A 25020-nucleotide genomic window follows, 5' to 3' on the forward strand; every position below is an offset into this window, starting at 1 on the left:
ATACCAGTGCCTGGCAGAGTAGGTCTTATACAAACATTCATTAAATAAATTGAAAGTAAAATAGGATCATCTTGAGCATATAAGGCTGCTTGGCCTAAGTCCTGGCACAAAGTCAGTCTTCTCCACGTGCTTGATCGTGCTTTGAGGTAGAATGTGAGGGGGGGTCAGGGCTCGGGCGTCGCAGGGGCACGGAATCTAGGAGGCTGAGGGCACCCTTCAGGGCTGCTGGTGCGCCAGGGTGCAGGGACAGGGCAGGGGGGAGCGAGGGGGGGTGGTCAGGGTCAGGTGGAGGACCCGTGAGGGGTAACAGAGTGCGGGAAGGGAGCAGATAAAGACGTTATTGAGAGAAGGAGGTCCAAGGTTCCCAGTGCCACAAGAAAGAACTGGAACTTTGAAGTGTTCATCTAGCTGAACAGTCTTCTGCATAAAACTAAATAAGACTAAAACAAGCAAAACAAATCTGTCCTGTTTATACAGCAAGTAGGCATGGGTCGTAAAATAAAAGACAGTAAATGCTAGAGCAGGAAGAATCACAGAGACCCTCTGTCAAGAGACATAAATATAGACTTTTCACCTCCCAGGGAATCACCCTACCCACCCGGCTCCCAACCCCGGCACAGCATGATGGAAACAATCCTCCTATCAAATGGAATGTCTTAGGCATGAAGAAATGTATCCATTTGCATTATGAACCAAATGCAAGAAAAACGGCCAAGCAGAGCAGAAAACACCAACTAATCATCATTAACAAAGTCCATGTAATTCCAATCACAAGGCCCTGGGTATCAGGGTGATGACCAGAGGGTATGTGCATGCCTGTGTGTGTGCGCATGCGTGTGCGCATGGGAGGTGAGCTCCCTATCCTACTTCCTGTGGACTTTTGGCCACAGCGTGCAGCCACAAAAACAGACCCAATCTTTGCACGTGCATGTGGGATCTTAGTTCCCCAACCAGGGATCGAACCTGCGTCCCCTGCAGTGGAAGCATGGGTTCTTAATGGCTGAACCACCAGGGAAGTCCCACTCCAGGCTGCTTTGAAAAAAATGGAAGAGACTTCCCAGTTTTCACCACAAAGTCTGCCATAAATAAATTCCAGAATAGAAACAAATTACGGAAAGCATGCAGGAAAGTAATGAGGGAGGGGGGAACCTAGGGGTTGGGGGGACAACCAAAAGGGACTCCATCCAGGGCTATAGGGCAGACTCAGCTCTGAACAGCTCCACCTCGAAGAGGGGTGGCAGCTGGCTGTGTCAGGCCACGATGAGGTGGCTGGGGAAACATGTGAGGAATGACACTTCCTCTGTTTGTCTCAGCTTTTGGTTGCCTGGGACTACCAGACCACAGATTCTGAACTGGCCTGCCAAAAATAAGAGATTACAGGGCTGTTCGGAACATAATGAAAAAATAAAAGTCACACCACAAGGCTTTCACGTGCAAAGATTGGGTCTGTCTGTTTTCGTTCCTGCTGGTTCCTTGTTGGGAAGGGAACCCGACGAGAAACTCAAGGTCTTGCAGCTTCCTAATTAGAGACCGACAGAAACACACGTACTGACATACGTAATGTGAAGAACTATGTCAAAATGCTCCAGCCCAAGGCCCAAGGTTGTTGTCAATAACAGGAAAGAACAACGAGCAACTTCATCAAACAGGGTCATGTTTACACTCTTATTGAAGTAGATAAACAAACAAACCCTATAATCTGATGACAATAATCTTTCCGTGAAAATATGGACTGAAGTAGTGTGAGGTTCACACCTACTCTAATGCAGGACATCACGTGTGGACACACACCAAATAACATAATAAAGGCGAGAGCACCTAGTTCAAACAAGAACTGTCGTAAACACTGGGTTCTAATTAGCAACTGAACAACGATTCCTCCCTTGTACAGAGCTGCTATGACACAGCCTCACTGTTTATGGTGAAGAAAACAGCAGCTATCAGACTGGAGTTCAACCCAGAAACAAAAGCACAAGGAATTTGGGCTCTATTCTGTTTATTCCAACGTTGCACAATTCTCCTTGCCTCCCCTCCAAATAAAGGCGGGCAGGGAAATAAGAGCTGGTGATGTCATATGTTGACTGGGATCTATCTAGAGCCAACATAATTGATGGGTGTTTTCCTCCTAGGAACCTGGACTGAATTCAAAAACACAACATAACATCTCTGGAGTCTGAACCATGGCCCTTGTACCATGATGTGCTCCCCATTTTGGGCTGAGGGCTGGCTATTCAATGGATCTTTTTTCCCCCCCGATTAATAAGACTCTGACTAACAGCCAGTGTATCTGGACAACAAGGTTTAAGCTTGATAAGGGACCCAGTTGTTCAGGGAGCCTTAATTACACTTTACAACTGTGTCGATGGTGGAGACTTCGGGTCCTACACAAAGACCACCCGCACGGCTGTACATAAATTCAAACACTTCCTCACATTATGTTCTCTTCCTTCCCAGGAACGACAGGGGTAAGAGACAGCAACCCACATGAAAAGGACAGCTCCAAGGGAATTTTCTTTTTATAAAACTCCTTTAAGTGTGAAAGCACTTAAATGCCAAAAACTTGGAAAACCAGAAAAAATTTACGAAAAAAAATTTTATTATTCCATCACCCAAAATCACTATTAATATGTTGATATGCACCTATGAAATCTTTATTCCTACCCACTTATACACACACATATATATTCTTTATGAAAATAGTATCATAATTTTATAGTATAAATTGTACTTCATTAAACTCTTTTTAAAAAAAAAAGTAGAATCAAATTGGACATAGTGATCAAGCCCTCCTTTTTTCCATCAATATATTGTGAACATATCCATATTAATAAATATTTCCTACACTGGTTTTTAATGACTCCATAATATTTTGTCCTAGAAGCGGCCATAATTTAACCAATCACTTATTTTGGTCGCTTAGGTTGTTTCTAATTTTTTCTCATAAATAATGTTGCAGTGAACATCCTTAGAACTAAATGCTTGGGCTGCCCTGGTGGTGCAGCGGTTAAGAATCCGCCTGCCAATGCAGGGGTCACAGGTTTGATTCCTGGTCCAGGAAGATCCCACATGCCGCGGAGCAACTAAGCCCGTGTGCCACAACTACTGAGTCTGTGCTCTAGAGCCCGCGAGCCGCAACTACTGAGCCCGCATGCCACAACTACTGAAGCCCGTGCGCCTAGAACCCGTGCTCTACAACAAGAGAAGCCACCGCAATGAGAAGCCCGCACACCACAACAAAGAGCAGCTCCCGCTCACCACAACTAGAGAAAGCCTGCGCGCAGCAACGAAGACCCAACATAGCCATAAATAAATAAATAAATAAATAAATAAAATTTATTTTTAAAAAAAAGAAACAAACAAACAATGAACTAAATGCTTGCACATAGATTATTCTGGGTCAAGGGGTATGAATATTTTTTGCTCATAAGTTTTTAAAGCTCCTGTTAGATAGTGCCTTACTGCCCTCCAGAAAGGCCATAGCAATGTAAACACCTGCCAGCAGTCTATGAGTGCCCATTTCACCACAACACTGGATGTCAGAACTCTTTTTAACATCTGAAAATTTAGTAGACAAAAACTTAGCTTATTGCTATTTTAACTTGTATTTCTTTTATTAATATTTCAGTTGAATATTTTTGCATAAATTTAGTGGTAGAATTATGTCTTCTTTTGTGAGTACCTCATTCATACCCTTTACTTTTGCTATTAAAGCATTCATCTTTTTATTAAAATGTTAAGATTTCATATTTTAAATGTATCAACCCTATGTCATATATATATTGCAAATAAAATTTCCTACTTCTTGTTTTTCTTTTAACTATTTTACTCTGATAATGGTTTTAATTTCTATGTAGTCAAGTGTCTCCATCTTTTCTGATTTCTGCCTTTGATGAAATATCTCCTATGACTCTTTGGCTGTATTTTTTTCTGGTTCTCTTTTGACTTTGTTGTTTATATTTAACTCTAACCCAAAATCTAGAAGGTATTCTGGCATATGATTTGAGGAGCTTACTTTGCTTTGTTTTTCAAATAGTTAACTATTCCAGCATAATACTGCAACTATATTATAGTTTCACCATGAGTTTGAAACGTTATCTTTTTCATACACTAAATACTTAAATACAGTTGGCACTTACAGATTTTCTTTTTTTTTTTCCTGTTGATGTATATGTCTCTTCTGGAGCTAGTACCATACCATCTAAATTATTCTATTTTTATAATTTTTTTAATATCAAGCCAGTAGTGGTCTCCTCCCCCTCTTCATTATGCTTTTTAAAAATTTTTCTCAGTTCTCATTACATATGAATTCTCCCACCAGAACTCCAGAATCATTCAGTCAGGTGTCCAAAAAAAACAAAAACAAAACAAAACACAATTTGAAGTTTTGGTTGGAATCACACTGAATTTATAAATTAATCTCTAAAGAATCTGCTTCTTTAAAGTATTAGGTCTTTCTATTCATTAACATAGCACTTTTTAAATTTATTAAAGTCTTCTCTTAGGTCCAAAACATAAAAATGTATTCTTGTAATTCCTAGTTACTTTATATTTTGTGTTGCTATTGTGAATGGGATTTTTAAGTTATATTTTCCAATTGGTTATTTCTGGTATATGGGAAGGCTATTAATTTTGAATACATATTTTTATTTTTTTAATTTTTTTTTTAATTTCTTTAATTTTTTATTTATTTTTATTTTATTTATTTTTGGCTGTGTTGGGTCTTCGTTTCTGTGCGAGGGCTTTCTCTAGTTGCGGCAAGCGGGGGCCACCCTTCATCGCGGTGCGCAGGCCTCTCACTATCGTGGCCTCTCTTGTTGCGGAGCACAGGCTCCAGACGCGCAGGCTCAGTAGTTGTGGCTCACGGGCCCAGTTGCTCCACGGCATGCGGGATCTTCCCAGACCAGGGCTCGAACCCGTGTCCCCTGCATTGGCAGGCGGATTCTCAACCACTGCGCCACCAGGGAAACCCTGAATACATATTTTTATACTGGGTCATCTTAATAAACTTTTTTCTTAGAGCCAATATCTTCTTCAGTTAATTCCTGTGAATATTTAAGGTAAACCATCTAACAAATACCAGTCATTTTGTTTTTCCTTTCCAACAGTTTTACTTCTTCTTATTTTTCTTGTCATATTACATTGGCTAAGACTTCCAGAACAATGTTAAATAACAGTGATAATAACTGGCATTCTGGCTCCATACTCATCAGGAAGGGAGACTTTGAAGTATTTGCTGGGCCAGCCCAAGTGCTCCTGCTCAAATTCCACAGCCCAGAGACCTGACGCAAGATGCAGGTTCAAGGCAAAGAGAGAGCAGTTTCAACACATTTTCCACAACTGAACAAAATGCCTTTGGGAAACACATAAGATATCGGATACCAAAAGAGACCAAATGAAGACAACGCTAATATTTCCTATGGTAAATGCCAGACTTGACAAGTGAGGGGATTAGGATGGAGATGGTCAGATGTCAGATGGTCATTCCTACAGTGAAGAAGTGTTCAAAGCCTGGTGGCCCTGGAGCCTGAGGGGCAGCCAGTGGCCCATTTCCTAGCTCTGTGCTTCCCTTGATTCTCAGTAGGAGGGAGGCAGGTTCTCTCACACATTTCTTCACCTCCTCCTTCCCCAACTCGGTCCATTTCACCCTCCTCCAGGAAGCCTTCTGAGACTATCCGGATGGAAGCTGGCCACCTGCCCTTCAGATCTGGCAGAGTACTCACCTGGCTTTCACCTCCTCCCTGGCATGACTTTCCCAGAGGCAATGACACCCCACTATCTAAATCTGGCCATTGACCCCCTCACTCAAACTCCACCAAATGTCCATAAAGGACCTCCATGCAATCAAAATAAATTGCCCTTGGGAGGGGTGGTTATCGATTCTCATTCAGGGTCTGTATCTTCCTACTTTCACACAATTATGAGGATCTCAATCATCTGGTCCCCAAGCAGAAGGAAGGCTTGAAATGTGAACTTAAATGAGGGAGGGTGACAACCATAGTCAGGTACACTAACAGCACCAGTAAGTGAGAGAGGACAGGAAGGGAGGAGGCGGAGAATGATGAAACAGAGACAAATGTTTCCAACAGCTAGAGACCATTTGTGGGAGTTGTCAAAGGCCCACCACTTTGTAGGTGAGCACAGTGCTAAGACATGGACTCAAAATAATAACCCTGGGCCACAAAGGAAGGTTAAATTACATTCTGTTTCCTCCACTTAGAAGGAACTGTGCACTAGCTTTGGAAAGAAATTTTTCATCAAAATAGTTTCAAAGGCTTTTGTTTTAAAGGGTAAACTTTTCAGGAGAGGATGGAAGGGGCCTTTCAGGAAGGAAGGGACTTAACATTTATTATGAGCCAGGCACATGCTCAGGACTTTGTACCCTCTATCAAATTTAAGCCACCTCAGTAACCTTGAAACATCGTATTACAGATCAGAAAACTGCGGCTCAGAATTACCATATGATTCAGCAATTCCACTTCTGGGTACATGCGCAGAAGAATAGAAAGCAAGGACTCAAATAGATGTTTATATACCCATGTTCATAGCAGCATTATTCACAATAGCCAAAAGGTGAAATCAATCCAAATGTCCACTGAGTAGATTTAAAAATGTAGGTATACACATACAATGGAATATTATTCAAAAGGAATGAAATTCTGACACATGCTACAACATGGATGGACCTTGAAGATATTATGCTAAGGGAAATAAGCCAGTCACAAAAGGACAAATACTGTATGATTCCACTTATATGAGGTAGGGGGAGTTCGTGTTTAATGGGTACAGAGTTTCAGTTTGAGAAGATGAAAAACCTCTGGAAATGGATGGGGATGATGGTTGCACAACAGTGTGAATGTACTTAATGCCATTAAGCTGTACACTTAAAAATGGTTAAAAGGGCAAACTTTATGTTATGTATATGTTATCACAATTTTTTAAAAAGGAAGGAAGGAAGGAAAGGGAAAAAAAAAACCTGTAACTCCTCTGAAAATGGAAACTACTGTCCAGCAGTGAAGGTAGAACTCAAACACCATAGGCCAGGGGGCTTCCCTGGTGGCGCAGTGGTTGAGAATCTAGCTGCCAATGCAAGGGACACAGGCTCGAGCCCTGGTCCGGGAAGACCCCACATGCCGCGGAGCAACTAAGCCCGTGCGCCACAACTACTGAGCCTGCGCTCTAGAGCCTGCGAGCCACAACTACTGACTAAGCCCATGTGCCACGACTACTGAAGCCCGCACACCTAGAGCCCGTGCTCCGCAGCAAAAGTAGCCCCTGCTCGCCACAATGAGAAGCCGCAATGAGAAGCCAGCACACCGCAACAGAGTAGCCCCCGCTCGCTGCAACTAGAGAAAGCCCGCGCGCAGCAACAAAGACCCAACGCAGCCAAAAAATAAAATAAATTTAAATAAATTTTAAAATTATTAAAAAAAAACCCCACCATAGGCCAAATTCAGAGTCCAAGACCCCTTCCCTCCACGTACCTCACTAGAACTTCCCTGCCCCGAAGACTCACACTCCGTAAGAGCTGCCCTTGCACAACAAAGGCTCTGTCACACCCTCCTCCAGCCTTCCAGGCTCTCTAGCAAAGGAGATTCCTCAGCCCTAAATCCCCCTTTGCATGCTGGGCCACATACTCTCACAGTCAGAGTCTCTTGGCGCCATTTGTGAGAGTTCTCGCTGAATTTTGACAGTAAACAGAAGGGGTTAGAGACTGGAGAGGAGCTGGAAAAAAATAGGTAACTAGGGCTCACCTTCAACCTCAGGGAACAGGGAGCACCACTCCCACCCCACCCCCAGGGTGACACACATGGTTATCAGGCCCTCACCACCACCCTCACCCTTCCCACTCACCTTCCCTCCAGACTCCCCCCTACACCCTTCCCTCCGAAACTCTTTTTTTTATACCCAGCAAAACTAATGTATTCGTACATTCTAAAGGATACCAGACTCTTATTTACCAAATTCCACATGCCTCAGTCCACTCACCCATGCCTCTCTTTTGCCTGGACACCCCCCTCCTGCTGCCCACCCCACAATCAGACTCCAGGGCAAAATCATGATGGGCCTTTAAGGCCCTCAAGTCTCAGACCTGTTCAGGGAAGCCTCCCCCTGACCGTCTCTGGCAGATTGTCAAGATTTCTTCTTCTCTATTGCCCCTGAGCCTTCATCTAGAAATGATCACATTTTATTATAATCCTTTCTTTGTGGGTCTCCCCAGTAGATGGCAACTTCTTTAAGAATAGAGCCCAGGGACTTCCCTGGTGATCCAGTGGGCAAGACTCCACACTCCCAATACAGGGGGGCTTGGTTCGAGCCCTGGTCAGGGAACTAGATCCCACATGCATACTGCAACTAAGAAACCCACACGCCTCAACTAAGAAGCCCACATGCCACAACTGAGTCCACATGCCGCAGCTAAGAAGTCTACATGCCACAACTAAGAAGTCCACATGCCACAACTAAGAAGTCCACATGTCACAAAGAAGATCCCGCATGCTGCAACTAAGACCCGGTGCAGTCTAAATCAATAAATAAATCCTTAAAAAAAAAAAAAAAAAAAAAGAATAGAGCCCATATCTGCAGTTCTAATGGCTAGACCAGGACCTACCACGTGGCCTACTAAAGACCAGCAGAATGAGTCAATGACTGTATGGATGAATGAACAGGGTTTCCTAGTGGTGGAAACCACAGAGATTACACAGAGCAATACTGTGATGGCGCTGGGCAGGACCTCATCCTTCCGTTGTTATCTCCCTCCCCCCACCCACATCAGTGCAGCCCCAGGCACCCAGCACCATTCTCAGTTCGCAGTTTTATTAGGTGTCCATCACTATGATGTCAGAAGCATCCGGAAAGCAAGGATGGAGTCGCCTGAGATCCAGTGCACATACTGAAACCATGCATCACACCTGATGCCCCCAGCAACACACCAAGCAGGACACATGCTGTCCAGGGAGCCAGACGACCAGGGTCTGAGTCCTCATTCAGCCTTGTATGAGTTGGGTGGCCTTGGGCAAGTCACTTAACTTCTCTATTCTGCAATTTCCTCATGGGGAGTGGGGGATAGTCCCCACCCTATCGATCTCACAGAGGGAGAGGGAGGGTCCCAGGAGACAGCAGCTGTGAGTAAAGCCTCTGCAAGCTATAAATGCAGGATGTGATTAGTTTTATTACCCTGGCCTATGGAGAGGGGGGATGCCCATCTAAGGCAGGAACAGACGGGCCTGGGAGATCCCCGGTCCTTGGCTGAGAGTGCCCCAGCCTGGCAGGCTATAGAAGGTGTCAGAAGAAGGACATTGGAGCAAAGAGCCTACAAGGCCACCAGCAACTTCCCTCCATGGCACAAGACCATTTACCTGCCCACCCACCATAAAGCAGAATGAAGGGTGGTCATAAACAACAGCAAAACAAGAGTCACTCTGGGGCCCATCGTGAGACAGCAGTGCATCTGGAAGAGCAGAGGGGGGCCTGAAGGGAAAGGAGGTGGCCATTCCAGCCAGCCAGGGACAGTGAACCCCAGAGACAGTGAATCCCAGAGTACCCTCTGTGGGAGGGCAGAGAGCCCTGTTTTTCTGGGGCATCCCTAATTTCAATTAATCTTTCTCATCTCTATGAACATCCTTGTACTTTTCACATCAGATGTCCCCATGCAGGGTTAGGAAAGCATACTCAAAAACAAGTTCTCACATCATGGATCAAGAGAAGGGTGACTAAGTGTCAGTGAACAAGTGGACTGGCCTTAAAAAAAAGCCTAGAGTCAGAACCACAATACGATACCACTCACATCCCTAGAAATGGCTATAATCCTAATGCAGAAAGTAACAAGCGTTGGCAAAAATGTGGAGAAACTCGGGCCCTCTGACACTGCTGGTGGGAATGGAAAGTGGTGCAGCCACTTTGAGAAACAGTTTGGCAGTTCCTCAAAAAGTTAAAGATAGAATTACCCTATGACCCAGCAATTCCACTCCTGGATATATACCCAAGGGAAATGAAAACATATGTCCACACAAAGACTTGTCCACAAGTGAATATTATTCATTCACAGAAGCCAAAAAAGTGGAAACAAACCCTAATGTCATCAACTGATCAGTGGATAAGCAAAATATAGTATATCCTACAGCATAATATTATTTGGCCATAAAAAGGAAAAAAGTACTGATACATGCTACAACATGCATGAGCCTTGAAGACATCATGCTAAGTGAAAGAAGCCGGTCACCAAAGGCCACATAGTGTATGATTCCATTTATATGAAATGTCCAGAGTAGCAAATCCGTAGAGAACTTTCTGTTTTACTGTTTGCCATAGGCTGGGAAATGGCAAGCAGCTGCTAACTGATACGGAGTTTCTTTGGGGATTAGTAAAAATGTTCTGAAATTAGATAGGAGTGATGGTTGCACAATTCTGTGAATATCTTAAAAAAAAAAAAAAAGATTGTACACTTTAAAGGAGTGAATTTTATGGTAAATAAATTATATATAATTTTTTTAATTTTTAAAGAGTCAGTATAGTTTGTGTAAGCCAACACATGTATTCATACATAAATAAATAATGAAAGAATAAATGAATGAAGCCTAAACTGCTAAGACTCTGTTATTCGGCATCTTTTCTTGATACAATTCCTAAGAACAAGCAAGAACAATAGACGGCTTTTTCGCAAATTGCCTTAAGGACAAAGAGAAAGAAGAAGAAAGGGCCAAGCCAATCCACGAAGAGGGAAAATAATCAGGAAAATAACATTTTTCTGGCACAATCATGGATGGAAAAGCCATCAGTCTCTAGAGGCCACTTCTAACTGGCAAGGAGACAGTGGAAAGAGAGGATTTATGTCAGAGAGACAGAAACATCACACAGCACGTGGCTTCCGGATCCCCGACTCTCTCAGAACTAAGATGGAAAAGTTTAAAAGCCCGTCTGCAAAAGCGGAAGGATCCAGAAAATACAGAGTGAGAACTTTCCAACCCCCGACATAGCAGAACCTATTTCTTTTTTATTGATTAGCTTTTCCAGTTTGTGTTTCATTAGGAGGCCCTGCCATTTAATGAAAATTCACATTTCAAAGAGGGATGATAAGACCATCTTCAGTTATCCTCTCGAAAGTAAGCTCTTTCTTAGAGTTGAGTTTTTGTGCAGTGGGAAAGTTTCTCTCGCCATCACCAGCACTCGCTGTTGGTAGCGAACTAAAATGCACATAAGCAGCACTAGTCCCAGATACAAGCATGCACTAGGGAGAAAGGGCACAGACGTGGAGAAACTCCTGGGCCTCAGTTTCCCCACTGCAAAATGAGGAGACTGCAGTAAACCACCTCTATGTCCCAGACAGAGCCCGCACCCGGAGCTTGGGATCAGGTGTTGGACTCCCATCCATCCCCCGGTGACAAAGATTTGCGTGTTGAACCTTTACCTGTCCTTTGAGCCAACCATTCATTAAAAGCACCGTTTTCTACACTGTAAAGAGAGAACATGATCAGATGTTTTGAACATCCCACTGAGCAGGATATAAAATTCAGCAAAGCGAACCCTCCTTTTCCAAAGGAAGATGGAAAATATGTTTTCCTTGGAGGGGAGTCCGGAGAGGAGGCGGGTGGCGGAACCCTCCAATAAACAGAGATGAATGCTTTCGGTCAGAAAAGAAATCCGGGCGTTGGTGAGGATGTACCTCTGTAATGTCAAAGAAAATGCCATTTCAGAGCTATGCTGACCATTTTAATTGATTCCCAGTGAAAGAAGAAAGAGAGGTGTGTAATGAAATGAGAAATGATTGCTGAAACCAATCCCCACAAAACAAAGTTAGCCCTTCAAACATCTCAGGATCCAGGTGTCATGGTAAAAAGTTTTGACCATCAGGAGCCAAAACTGGGCTGCAGGGCCTACCTCCCCTCCTGTATAACCTGCCCAAGCCACGTCATACCTGCCATCTCACCAAATCCTTCCAGCAACCCTATTAGGCAAGAAAGGCCGATCCAGGCCCTTCTGACAATTGACAAAACCAAGACCGAGATGTGGGGCAACTTGCCTGAGCTAATAAGCAGGAGGGTCGAGGTCAGAATTAAGGTCTCCTAATTCCCGGCTCCGTGAAGATGTGTTGTCGAGAAGTTGAGGCCTCAAATTCTTTCCATTATACCTCATGCTTCTCCTTGGATGATCTCCATAAAGGAAAAAACAATGCACAGAGCAGAAACCCCGACTCTGAGCAACTGTTTGATCTGCCCTGTCCCTGCTCCTCCTCAAAAAGTGCCATCTGCCCGAGGTGTTTCCCAGCCAGACTTGTAAAGAGCTGAACCTAATGAACCTCATAGCAGGCCGTGCCAAAGCGATTCAGGGAAATGGGAGAAAACCAGATCCGGGCAAGGAGACCTTTGAAGCAGCTTGCGTAGCACAATCTGGCCATGCATGGAAAGGGGCTCCTGGGCCTCCCAGAAGAGGGATTAAGTTCAGTTTATGAATGCACGGCATGAGTTACTCCTCTTGATTGCTCTCCAAATCCCCCCGCCCCTGGGATGCAGGGGGACATCAAGGTCATCAATCCAGCGCTTCTGTTGGGAGAGCAGAGATTCTCGGCACTCCAGCACCTCAGTCAGCATCTACCCCCGCTGGACGCAGCCTCCTGCTCGGTGACAGTCACTATCTGATCACTTTCTCCCTTCACGTTGCAGAAACATTACTTTTAAATAAAAGTTGGGTTGAAGGACATGATAAAGCTTGAACACCAAAATCTTTCTGTTTCTTGGGGATTGGATAGCCCAACGCCCCATCGCAAACTACAGGTGGGCGACTGCCTCTGGGATATTTGTAAGCACCTGGATGCTGGGCACCGAGCAGCGTTTGTGAGCACGCTCTTGTTTGTTTGTTTGTTTGTTTGTTTTTTGGCCGTGCCGCGAGGCTTGTGGGATCTTAGCTCCCCGACCAGGGATCAAACCCACGCCCTCGGCAGTGAAAGCGCAGAGTCCTAACCACTACACCGCCAGGGAATTCCCATGAGCACGCTCTCTGATTGTTCGAAAGCCAACAGTGCTCCTTATTCTGTGGTCTGAGAGTGCCACGAGCCCAGAGCGTGGATCAGCCCTAACACAGGCAAGCTCTGTGGCTTTAGGCAAGTCAGCTGGCATCTCTGGGCTTCCCATTCTTCATTTATGGCATGAGGACAAGCCCAGCTGTCTTCAGGGTTGACGTAAGGATTAGAAATGGTGTGTACAGGGCTTGTACTGGGGCACAGACTCCAATCAATGGTATCCATTATCTGCTGCCTCCAAATCATCTCACTTTCTTCTACTGTTTCTTGTGCAAAGGACGGAATCAGGCAGCTCCCCACTATGATCCCCTGCAGGTCAGTGGAGGGGTCCGGAGAGCAGCCACTGGGTCATTCCCCTTCCGAGCTCATCAGAGAACAAGAGAACTCAACGCGAGCCCCTTGGAAGAAGAGTGACATATACATGGGTTTACCCGGGCAGCCTGGTTTATGCTGTTGTCCTGGGGTAACAATTAGCAGCAGCCCTTTCACTCTCAAAAGTGCATCCAATTTGGACAATAACTTACATGCCCATCGTACACGTAGGGCTGAAGCCCCCATCTAATTGTGTAAAATGACACGTAAAACACACCACCAATTCCGAGCCTGTTGCTGGGACACTCCGTTGGGTTTGCATTTAAAACCCTGAAGCAAGGATTGCATTTCCTCCAAAATACTAAGTCTACCCGCCTCCACTGGGCTCAGAGGGGCCCCCAAATTATCTGTCAACCCCTCAGGACATAGTTTTCTAACTAAACTCTCTCCTTGCCTTAACTATGGATCTGTTCTGCCCGCTTTTTCTACCCCCATGATTTGTGGAGCTAATAAACAAAGGCAAAAAATAAATAAATAACAATTATAAAGACTCCCAGCTGGATGAAAGAAGTATGAGATGTGAATGTGGAAGCAAAAGCAGCTGTCTATCTGCAACAACATGGATGGACCTAGAGATTATCACACTAAGTGAAGTAGGCCAGACAAAGACAAGGATCGTATGATATCACTTATATGTGGAATCTTAAAAAAATTTAAAAAAAAAGAAAAGATACCAATGAACCTACTTACAAAACAGAAATAGACCCACAGACATAGAAAGTAAATTTATGGTTATCAAAGGGGAAGTGGGGGAGGGATAAATTAGGAGGTTGGGATTAACATATACATACAACTATATATAAAATGGATAGCCAACAGAGACCTACTGTATAGCACAAGGAACTAAAATCAATATTTTGTAGTGTCCCATAAGAGAAAGGAATATATATGTATAGCTGAGACACTGTGCTGTACACCTGAAACTAACAGGACATTGAAAATCAACTATATCTCAATAAAATAAAATAAGTTTTTGTAAAAAGCAGCTGTCTGTCTCTACCAGAACTGGCCACCAATGGTCAGGACCAGCGCTGTCATCTCTGAGGGGTCTGACACAGTCCCTTCATTTGATGCCACAAAAGAGGAACCGGTCCCTGGCAGCGTCTGCCCAGAGAGGAGTGAGCTGAGTCCCACAGGACTCTCATGCCACATGTCTCTGAGTGTGAGGCCCTCTATGGCTGAAAGCTTTTTTAGCCAAAACAGCCCCTGGGGAAGAATCTGTCACCAACACTGCCAGAGGGGTAACCCCAGGCCGTGCACTGGGAATGCAGCAGGCCGCAGGGCTGTGGGAAGGGAGATGTTTGTGCAGAGAATGCAAACCTCCATGCAGACACTGTAATGCATCCACCACGAGAAACGAGGGGCCCAGGCGTTCAACAGCACAGTGACGACCCATGATAAAGTTGGCCCCGTTTAAATTCCTTTTTTGGCTAAAAATTCAAATCTAGCAAGTTATTGACTAGATCAGCCATTTGTTGATGACACTGCTTTGCATCTGTGGCATCAAGTGTGTTGTCAAGAAACTTAAGCCCCAAATTCTCTAGTGATTATTTGGAAGGGGAAGAAAAGTAAAAAAAAAAAAAAAATTTTTTTTTGTATAAGAAGACATTTTAAAGGGCTTTTTATAGATGACTGTTTTTCCTGCTGCGTTGGAAACATGAACTCCATTATGGGCTTGAAGATGAAAGAAGCTCGAATTTCTTCCTGATCCCCCCAAGTGGCAGTAAAGGGAGAGATCCATCTGGAATCAGCTGGCATGTGACTGCATCCTTGGATCAGGAGTGATGAACAGCAAGTAGGTAGGTAGATAGATAGATAGATAGATAGATAGATAGATAGCTATCAGATTAGATAGATGGATTAAAGAGATCATATTGATTTACATAGATAACAAACAGCAAGAATATACAGACTAGATATATAAGATAGATGATAGATGATGATAGCTTAGATAGGTAATTGAGATATTGATATAGAGAGTAGATGGCTAGATCATAGATTAGATAGGTAGACAGATCAACTGATCAACTGATTCACACATGTGCCAAAAGTGTCACAATAATCATTTTTAAATAAAATAGCACAGGGACTTCCTTGGTGGTCCAGTGGGTAAGACTCCACGCTCCCAGTGCAGGGGGCCTGGGTTCGATCCCCGGTTGCCAAACTATTAATAGATCCCACATGCATGTTGCAACTAAGAGTCTGAATGCTGCAACTAAGAAGTCTACATGCTGCAACTAAAGATCATCCTGCATGCCACAACTAAACATGCTGCAACGAAGATCCCGAATGCTGCAACTAAGACCTGGCACAGCCAAAGTAAATAAATAAATAAAATTTTTTTAAAAATAAAAAAACTTAAAAAATAAATAGTATAGCACAAACAGTCTCACTTACTTTGCATATAACCCTAAGAAATAGGAATCTATTGTCTCCATTTTATAGACATGGAAATTGCCTCTAGAAATATATTAGATGATCACACTCAAACAGAAAGTATCAGAAAGGGAAATTAAACTTAGGCCTTCTGATTGCTGGAGCTCTCCCATCCTTGTCCTGCCCTGTTCCTTGCAATCTCACCCTCTGAAACATGCTCCAGTAAATTTCACCCAGCTGAGAGAAGGAGAGAGAGGCTGGGACAGAAGATATGAATGGTTGCCTTAAAAGTCTATGATTCTATGTTATTACCAGGCCCTTTTGATTTTTCCCTCACAGTCTCCCCACAAGGAAGGATTCCAGTTCTGAGCTATCATTAGAGGGAGATTAGGTCATAAACACTATTGATTCAACCTAAAGACAGTAGGGTTTTCTCAGGGAAACCAGCACAGCAGGTGGCCCACAGGGCTGGGTCCACACCCCAGCTCCACTTTGCCTTCAGCACCCCCTGTCATCCCACTATCCGGCCCTGTCCTGTTCATCACCTCTCACCCCCACCCCCAACTCTAAGTCCTAACCAGTGCCCTGTTAGGCAATCAGCTAAGTAAAACCTTCCAGGACACCAAGGACAGCAACCGAAGGAGGAGGCCCTTTTCAGGGACCTGAGCTCAGCCCCACCCTGTTTTCTAAGCTTCTGGAGGGCACCTGGCTACAGAACTCACCCACCCCAGGTCACACCAGTGGAATCCCCGTCCCTTTGCAAAGAGGACAGGATACAGCAGGGAACTGGGGTCAGAAGGCAGCTCTGGCTTTTAGGAAACCTTGGCAGACATTCATTCAGTTTCAACAGAAGTCCAACTGTTGGACTAGGCACCTAGATCCACGGCTCCTAACCCTGGCCACCCCGTGGAAGCTTTAAAACTACCAACGCCCAGGGGACTTCCCTGGCGGTCTAGTGGTTAGGGCTCCGCACTTCCGCTGCAGGGGCCACGGGTTCAATCCTCGGTCGAGGAACTAAGATCTTGCATGCCACGCGGTGTGGCAAAAAACAATAAAATAAGTATTAAAAAACAAAAATACAAAAACCTACCAATACCCAGGCCCACCTAGAACAGTCAAGTCAGAAGTTCTGGTCTCTGTGCTTAGTGAAAACTCCCCAGGGGATTCCAGCGTGCAGGCGAGGTTTGTAACTGGCTCATTGCAAAATTCCTTTCACAGGATAGTCAGCCTCGGCCACAGAGACCCTACCCCGCTGCCTCCTCCCTATCATTAGGGGCACATTTAGTCACATTCAAAGAGAGCCGGATCCCATATGGGTTAACCAGAAAGAACTCTAATTTCTACTCACTGTCATTCCCCTGGGTCATTCCCCTGGCAGTTAAGAAGACTAAAAGCAAGGGATCTGGGTAAATGGCTTCATCCAACAACGGCAGACAGTTGAAGGCAGAGCCCTCAAAGCCCAGGGAAATAAATAATCATTTCCAGAGAAGCAACAGGGAGGTCTTTTCAAAGAGGAAAAAGGGGGAAAGCAGGGGAAAGGGCCCCCCATGGAGCGATGGGGACCAGAGCTATGGACAGATCCCTAGACCAACCCCTTCCTAAGATAGTCATCTATCCCTTTAAAACACTCACATCATTGACTGTTTAAAGGACAGAACGTCCACCTCTTACGAAAAGGCACTCTTACGAGAAGCACAGCAGACGGACACCAAGCTGGGCAGGGAAATGAAATGGGGTGCTGCGTTCTAGTTCCTGTCTTGAACAGAAATCACCTTCAACAAAACCACTGAAAACGTACAGTGTGGTTAGGAGTTCTCCTAAGTGACTAAGTGGGTATGTCCCTTCTTCCTGAACACTTCTTACTTTCCCCCTACAACTCAGCACAGAAGCTGTGCAGGGACCAGTCGCGTTGCCAGGCTCTGGAGGGAAGGTAAGCAATGCGGGAAGGCAGTGATGGAATGGGGGCTTTCCAACTGTGCTTCCCCAAGCCCTAGGATTCCCCAGAGGCAGAGGGGCTGCCAACAGGGGGAGGACGGAGAGAAGGGGGAGAGGACCTGGGCTCTCCCATGGCCCACCATTCCAGCCAGAGCTGCCCTGCTTTCCTTAGTCTTACCTGCCAGGTACCAGGTCCCATGTAAGATTTTCATCACGTGAGAAGAGGGTGACCCCAGGACAACAATGCCAAAGATCCCAAGAGGAAGAGCAATGGGGTCCAGGTTTTGGTCCAGACTCATTCAGCTGCTTATCAGGCAGCCAGCAAGGGCAGCTTCCACATTTGCTGGGGGTCGCATAACAATGGATAGGACAAGATCTGTGCGGTCTGTTAAGTCTTTGCCCAGCTCACTCAGCAAGGACAGGGAACAAGGGTATCCTTGGACATGTGTGTGTCATGCAGGCTCTTATCTAGCCATGCGGAACCCTGAGCCTGCGCGACGCTGACAGCTGAAAGTCCGTCCCTCACATCAAAGGCCAGCAGGACCTTGCTGGAGCCCATCACATCCACATCCCCCTGGCCACGAATGGCTGGGCTGGAAGGATCCGGGCACTCCCTGGGATATTTTGGGCCGATCACCTAATACCTGGTACCGAGCAGAACAGAGGAAGAGACTGAAAAAGATGAAGCATGCTGGGAGGTAGCACCGCTCTTCCGGAAGGGCCAGCACCCTCTTTACTAGACGCTCTTCTCAGGAAGAAGAGCAACTCTGGGCAACAGGATTGACAAGACATCCCCAACTGTCAGAATATCCCGCTCCACAGAAAGTCAGAGAACAGGCTCTGGGAACATCCACTACTGAGACACTCCACGCTCTGTACACAGCACCCACGGGCCACGTCAGAACTAGATCACGGAGGATGCAGATGCCTCTTTTTATTTTTTACTTTCTGGCCACGCTGCACGGCATGTGGGGTCTTAGCTCCCCGACCAGGGATCCAACCCGTGCCTCCTGCAGTGGAGTCTTAACTGCTAGACGGCCAGGGAAGTCCCCAGATGCCGTCTTAAGAGATAAAGCCCACCCTTCTGTGGGCTGGGGTGATTTCCAAAGCTGTAACCACCAGCTCTCAGGGCCAGAAGCCAGGCAAGACACCCTGAGTAGATTAGGATAACTGCCACAATGTCCATGAAATAGGGCCAGGGACCCAAACAGAAATGTCCCTGCTTCCGGAAGGGCCAGGCAGACCCTAAACCCAGCTGGACCATGAGGCTGGCTGGAGCCCAACCCAACGGCCTCCTTCCTGTGAAGAGCGTCTAGTAAAGAGGGTGCTGGCCCTTCCGGAAGAGCGGTGCTACCTCCCAGGGTGCTTCACCTTTTTCACTCTCTTCCTCTGTTCTGCTCGGTACCAGCTATTAGGTGATCGGCCCAAAATATCCCCGGGAGTGCTCGGATTCTTCCAATCCAGCCATTCGTGGCCAAGACTTGCACGGCGACACCTGAGCAGGCCCCGTCCTGTGGCGTCCGCTTGCAGAAGGCCCTCGTGTCCGCAGGCAAAATGTGTGATCTCGCCCAAGTGGGGACTGGGGAGACGCGAGGAGAAGCAGGCAGAAAGAGCCCACTCCCACAGCCCATCGGATGACGTCGCTTTCTAATCGCCAGCCCACAGGCAGATTTAGTGGCGACAGCTTGGGTCCTGGACTTCGAGACTTTCGTCTGATGTGGTCAGGTTTTTTTGTAAACACTTTCTAACCCGAGTCAAATGAATGATGCAAAGGGAATAATCAAAGTATCGATTACAGACACATTCACATTACAGTGTGTGTGTTCACACGTGGACCCGTCAGAGGCGGGGGAACAAACCCAAATGCCACATGGACGAAGAAACGACAAGCAGTGGATGTGCCCCCGGGACGCTCCGAGGACACGTCCCCCCAGGAAGGCCCGGCCAGCGGGGCTGTGGGAAGTCACCTAGCCTCGATCTAGGCCTCCTGCCTCCGCAGGCATGGCTCTCTAGGAAGAGCTGGACAAGCCCGAGGGGTTTCGGGGATGACTGCTGAGTTCACCGTGGCACTCAGGGACCACCCCGTGCACTCGGAGAGCGAGCTCTCTCATGGGAGGACCAGCATCCCCACCTCCTGCCGAAAAGACGGAGGGAGAAATACCCATTCGTGACCTCAGGCCGATGCTCGAGCTCTGGGCTTTCCCCTCCTGCCTCTCTCCCCCTCCAACTGTTGCCACAGCTGACTGGACCGCAGGGACCAGGGGTCTGGAGCGGCAGAAACGGGGCACTGCTGAAGAGACAGCTGTTTCGGTGCAAATGAACGCAATTAACACCAGACGTGTAAACCCTCCTCCCGCCCCAGGATTTTCGGTCCTCTGGCATCACACTCAGATGAAGCAGGAAACCAAGTCCCATGAGTATATAAACTCATCCAATCATTCATTCATTCATTCATTCAACCGCAGGCATCAGTGGAGTGAGTGTCTCAGGAGTGAGACACTGCTGGGCGGGGAACATTAACAGAAAGAGGCAGAGGAGCCTTGATCAAACTGTAACACAGGATGAATGTCCCGAGGGCCAGGCCATGAAAACCCACTGTTGGCCGAGGCACACAGAATAAGTGGTAGATTACGGCAGAGGGGGCTGCATGGGGGCTTCGGGACGGAGGTAACACCTAAGCTAGCCCTTGAAGGGTAACGAAGATTTCCAGAGGCAAAGGAAAGGACGGAAGGGCATCCCTGGCTGGGGTAACTGACAATGTGAGTCTCGGCTGGGGCAGCAGGATTGGGTTCTGCCACTTGGGCTGCATTCTCAGAGCCAGAGGGGGTCGCTGAGGGCTTCAGAGGATGGAGGTAGCATGATCGGTCCACAAGAAGAGCCCAGGCTGCGAGGTGATGTATGGGCTGCAGCGGTAGGGATCAGGGCAGTGAGACCCTCAGAAGCTGGGGCCAAAATCCAGTAGAGACGACAAAGGTCTGGATCGGCAAAGGAAGAGATAACACGCCAAGAGATAATACAGAGACAGAATTAACTTGATTCGGCACAAGGTGACTGTGGGTTTGAGCCAGCAGGACCCTGAGGGCAGCCCTCTCCAGGGTTGGGCGCTGGGGTAGCAGCAGGAGATGGAGAGAAGAGGGTGAGTCTGACTGGGGATGGCTGGGTGCGGGAATCGGGGTACCTCTGGGAGTCACATCCAGCAGGTAAGTGACAAGTCCAGAGCTCAGGAGAGACAGCCCCTTCCAGCCCTGAGGCATCTGGCTGTCCTCGCCTTGTCTGTGCTCAAGTCCCGTCCTGGTCTCTGCTGTACAGCAGCTTCAGGGCGGGGAAGAAGCCCCCTTGGGTGTGTTGTGCTGGGGGCTCCACAACCCTAGGGAAAGCCCTGAGTTCAGGTTAGCAGAAACATTCAGGCTCTCTTCGCTGAGCAGTGGCTTCCGATCCTTAGCGATCTAGAGTCTGTAGATCTGGCAAGGACCCCCGAGATCCAGACTTTCCAACAGCTCCCCAGGTGCACCTGACAATCACCAGATTCAAGTACAGATTCACAGGTCCCATCAGCAGACTCTCCACTTCAAGGGGCTGGGTGGGCCCAGGAAGCTGAATGTTTTAGGAGGCGTTACCCCAAGTAACACCAGGGTACCCAGTCTGCTGACCGTGCTTGGAGGACCCCTGCTCCCAGCAAATGTTCCGGTCAGACCCTACAGCTGGAGCCTCTTTTCTCTGCCTCTGTTGAGAGAGTTGAGATCCAGAGGGGGCCTCTATGGAGATGGGCGGTTGCTGGTACCTGATGTGAGATGGAATGATAATAACCACCACGGCTGAGTGATAACTGCGGGCCAGGTACTATTCTGATGTCTCCACTGTCGATCTCTGTAACAACTTTCCCGGTTTTGCAGGTGAGGCGACCGAGGCTTAAAGCAAAGGTCACACTGCTGGCAGGTGGTGAAGTCACAGTTGCAGGTGTGCGCTCCACACCTGCCACCTGCGCTGATGCGCGGGGTGAGTGCCCTGCCCTCTGGCTTCCCCTCTGTGAAATGGAAGTAACTGTTCCCGCCTGCTTCCTGGAGACGCTGGGGTCTCAACAACTCTGATGATCATAAAGTCCCCGGGACGCCAGCAGCGCTTTCTCCAAGCAGCACCCCTGTCGCTTCCGTGACCCCTCAGCTGGTCTGGATACCGCCTACAGGGAGCATGTCTAGAGCCTGTGCCCACGCGTCACTGGATGGGAAGGGCAAAGGACATTCCCTCTGCCCCACACGGACGGCCCCTTACAAAGATCTCATTGTACATTTCTCAATGGGAGGCTCTGTGTGATGGCAATAATATTATTTTCTGCTGCTGACGTGTCACCTCCGTTTCCAAACTGGGAATATTCAGCTGCATTTTCCACCACAGGCTGGGCCATTTCAGACCGAAATGGAGCCTCCAGGTCCCGTGACCTGGGAAACACACAGCAAGCGGCAGGTGAAGACACATCAGGTGACATGGCTTGGAGCTACTCAGAAAGCTGGGAGGGAGGGGCTGCCGGGGGTATGGTGCCAATTTCCTTCAATGGCTTTTGTTTCTGTAAGTTTTCACTTGAATCCCTTCGGAGTGCCCGAAATACTCAGTTCTGGCCTCAATGCTCATTAAAGAAGCTACAATCTCACTGAAGCAGCAGGTCGCAGGTCCCGACCCACTAAGCTAGCTATGCCTCTTTGGAAGGCTCCCACTATAACACAGGCTCCAGCCGCGGACTCACTTAAAGCAATGCAGAACGCAGGACTGGCAAGCAGAAAAAAGAACCCTGATTTCCTCATCTGTATTATTGCCACGTGATCTCCTGAGGGAAGGGCAGGCAGTGGGGATTCTATAGAGGTCAGTAACCACAGGTGAGCATTTGCAGGAGTAAATATTTTTCTCAGGATACACAAGCAGTGGAGTTTGGGGTGTGACAACTGTGACCACATCGCCACTACCTCTGATTACTTTCGTCCTTTGAGATCTGCTCCTTAAATCGTCCTCCTCTTTGACTGCATCACCACCCCTGCATTAAAATACGCTTGCGTTCTGCTCAACTGAGAGGGGCAGGCAGTCTGATTTCTCCCTCCTCCTTCGTTCCGAGCTGCCATAAGGTCATCCGCTGCCTATTCTGGGCCCTCGGTACAGGTGCAGGACTTGTGGAGACATCCCTGGTCCCTGCACACAAGGAACCCACCTGGCAGGAAGGGAAAAATACCCACAACCGCTGAGAAAGAAGGCCAAAGGGAATGTCAGGGTGTCAGCAGGAGGGGATGCGCCCACGTGTGACGGTGGTGGGGGGGGGAGGGAAGGCAGAAAGGGACAAGAAGCAGGAGAGGGGCCAAAGAACCGGTCAAGTGTTGAGGAGCAAAAACGCACATTCGAGAATGCAGCATGGGGTCTTTCAAGTAAGTCGGAGAGAAAGCAGGGCTTTGATGCATTGTGGCGCGAAGTGCATCTGATTAGAGGCAAACCCTGTCTCTGAGCTCAGTGAATCGCCAGACGTGGGCGCTGGAAAGGGCATCCAGGGTCACCTAGTGCAAATCCTTCACTGTGCAGATGAGCAGCCCAAGAAAGCGAGGTGACTCGCCCAAGGTCACACCGCAAGTTAGTGCCCTGGTTGGGGGTTATTTCCACCTGGGAGGGCTGCCCCTCAGCCCAATGATAGATGTCACTGATCGCTCCCTTAGGAGATATTATTTGTGACTTATTAACACTCTGTGACCAAGGCAGAGGCCTACAGGGCCGCCACAGGGACTCCAAACTGAGGCCGATTATAACCTTGACTTGGTCTTCTAGGCTGACACGCAGGCCATCCGTGCTTCTCCAAGCTCCCGTGCGGTTCCACGGCTGGCCCTGGAGGAGGGCAGAGACGCCCACTGGCTCCAGGGAGTCCTGACAGATGCCCCCGACAAAACAGCAGGCGTCAACACTAGGCCAGGGTCCCAAGGGGTGTGCGGATGCCACCACCGCCCCCACCAAGAACAGCGCCCTCTAGGTTAGAAGGTAATACGGGCGGCAAGAAAGAGGCAGCAACAGTGAGGCTTACACTTGGATGCCCTTTCTGATCAGTGATGACACCCCGAAGACCAGAAAGGACACAGGGAGGTGAGTGTGTGATTTAAAAAGTCGAAGAGCTCCAACTAGAATAGGATAGCAATGTTCTTCTGGGTGGTAGGGCAGACAAGAGGAAGCTCAGAAACACACCCTGAAGTTACACGTAAAGAGAGCATCATTCTGAAAAGTAACCAGCAAGATAGGTTTTTTTCTAAAGCAGAAAGAGCTAAGTTCTTTCCACTTGGACCCTCTTCTGAACTGAACCATAAGCTTTTAAGACAGACTGTATATTGACTTTCACTCTTGGATAAAATCTTTAAAAAAAAAAATGAAATAGTGCCAATTGCAGCAACATGGATGGACCTAGAGATTATCATGCTAAGTGAAGTAAGTCGGACAGAGAAAGGTAAATATCATATGATGTCACTTATATGTGGAACCAAAAAAAAAAAAAATGATACAAATAAACTTATTTGCAAAACAGAAACAGACTCACAGACATAGAAACAAACTTATGGTTACCAAAGGGGAAAGGGGAGAAGGGATAAATTAGCAGTTTGGGATTAACAGATATGCACTACTATATATAAAATAGATAAACAACAAGGTCCTACTGTATAGCACAGGGAACTATATTCAATATCCTGTAATAAGCCATAATGGAAAAGGATACGAAAAAGAATAGATACATATAGATATGTAACTGAATCACTTTGCTGTACACCTGAAACTAACACAACATTGTAAATCGACTACACTTCAATAAAAAAATAAAAATTAAAAAAAAAATGTGTCTGGTGGGCCACTGTGCAACTTGCCTACCTCCTCAAACTCAAAATGATATTTGCCAAAGGGACAATCGACAGGCATGCTGGAAACTGACCATTCACAAGCAAACTCTTCATATTTGTTAGGAAATATACTTTAGATTTAGCTGAATGAAAAGCATAAATCCAACTGAGCAATATTTACAGGGCACCCAGCTGTTCACAGCAGCAATTTTCATATCTAAACAACTGATATCTGTGGGTGCTTCTCCAAGCAGGACTGCCCAATTCCATTTATGTCAAACCCAGGCCAGGAAGTAATCCCTCCATTTGATTTTCCTATGAGTGGAATTGACGTTCCTGGTTCAACAGTTCATTTGCTGTACCCCAGCCTCATTCCAAGAAGATACACACTCAGGAATTCTTTAAAAGTCAAAATCAAATAGTTAGGAGCAAAGGCTCAAAACTAATAGCTTTGAAGATTACTCCAAATGCTGTGTTTTC

At 46.9% G+C, this 25020-nt stretch overlaps 1 protein-coding gene across 2 annotated transcripts in view; it reads right to left on the reverse strand.

Annotated features, from left to right (window-relative positions):
• The window catches only part of DPYSL2 (dihydropyrimidinase like 2), a 115973-nt gene that overhangs the window by 45375 nt on the left and 45578 nt on the right, over positions 1-25020 (reverse strand). The gene's annotated exons all lie outside the window — the stretch shown is intronic.

Source organism: Balaenoptera acutorostrata, chromosome 6, assembly GCF_949987535.1.
Source record: "Balaenoptera acutorostrata chromosome 6, mBalAcu1.1, whole genome shotgun sequence".
Classification (NCBI taxonomy): Eukaryota; Metazoa; Chordata; class Mammalia; order Artiodactyla; family Balaenopteridae; genus Balaenoptera; species Balaenoptera acutorostrata.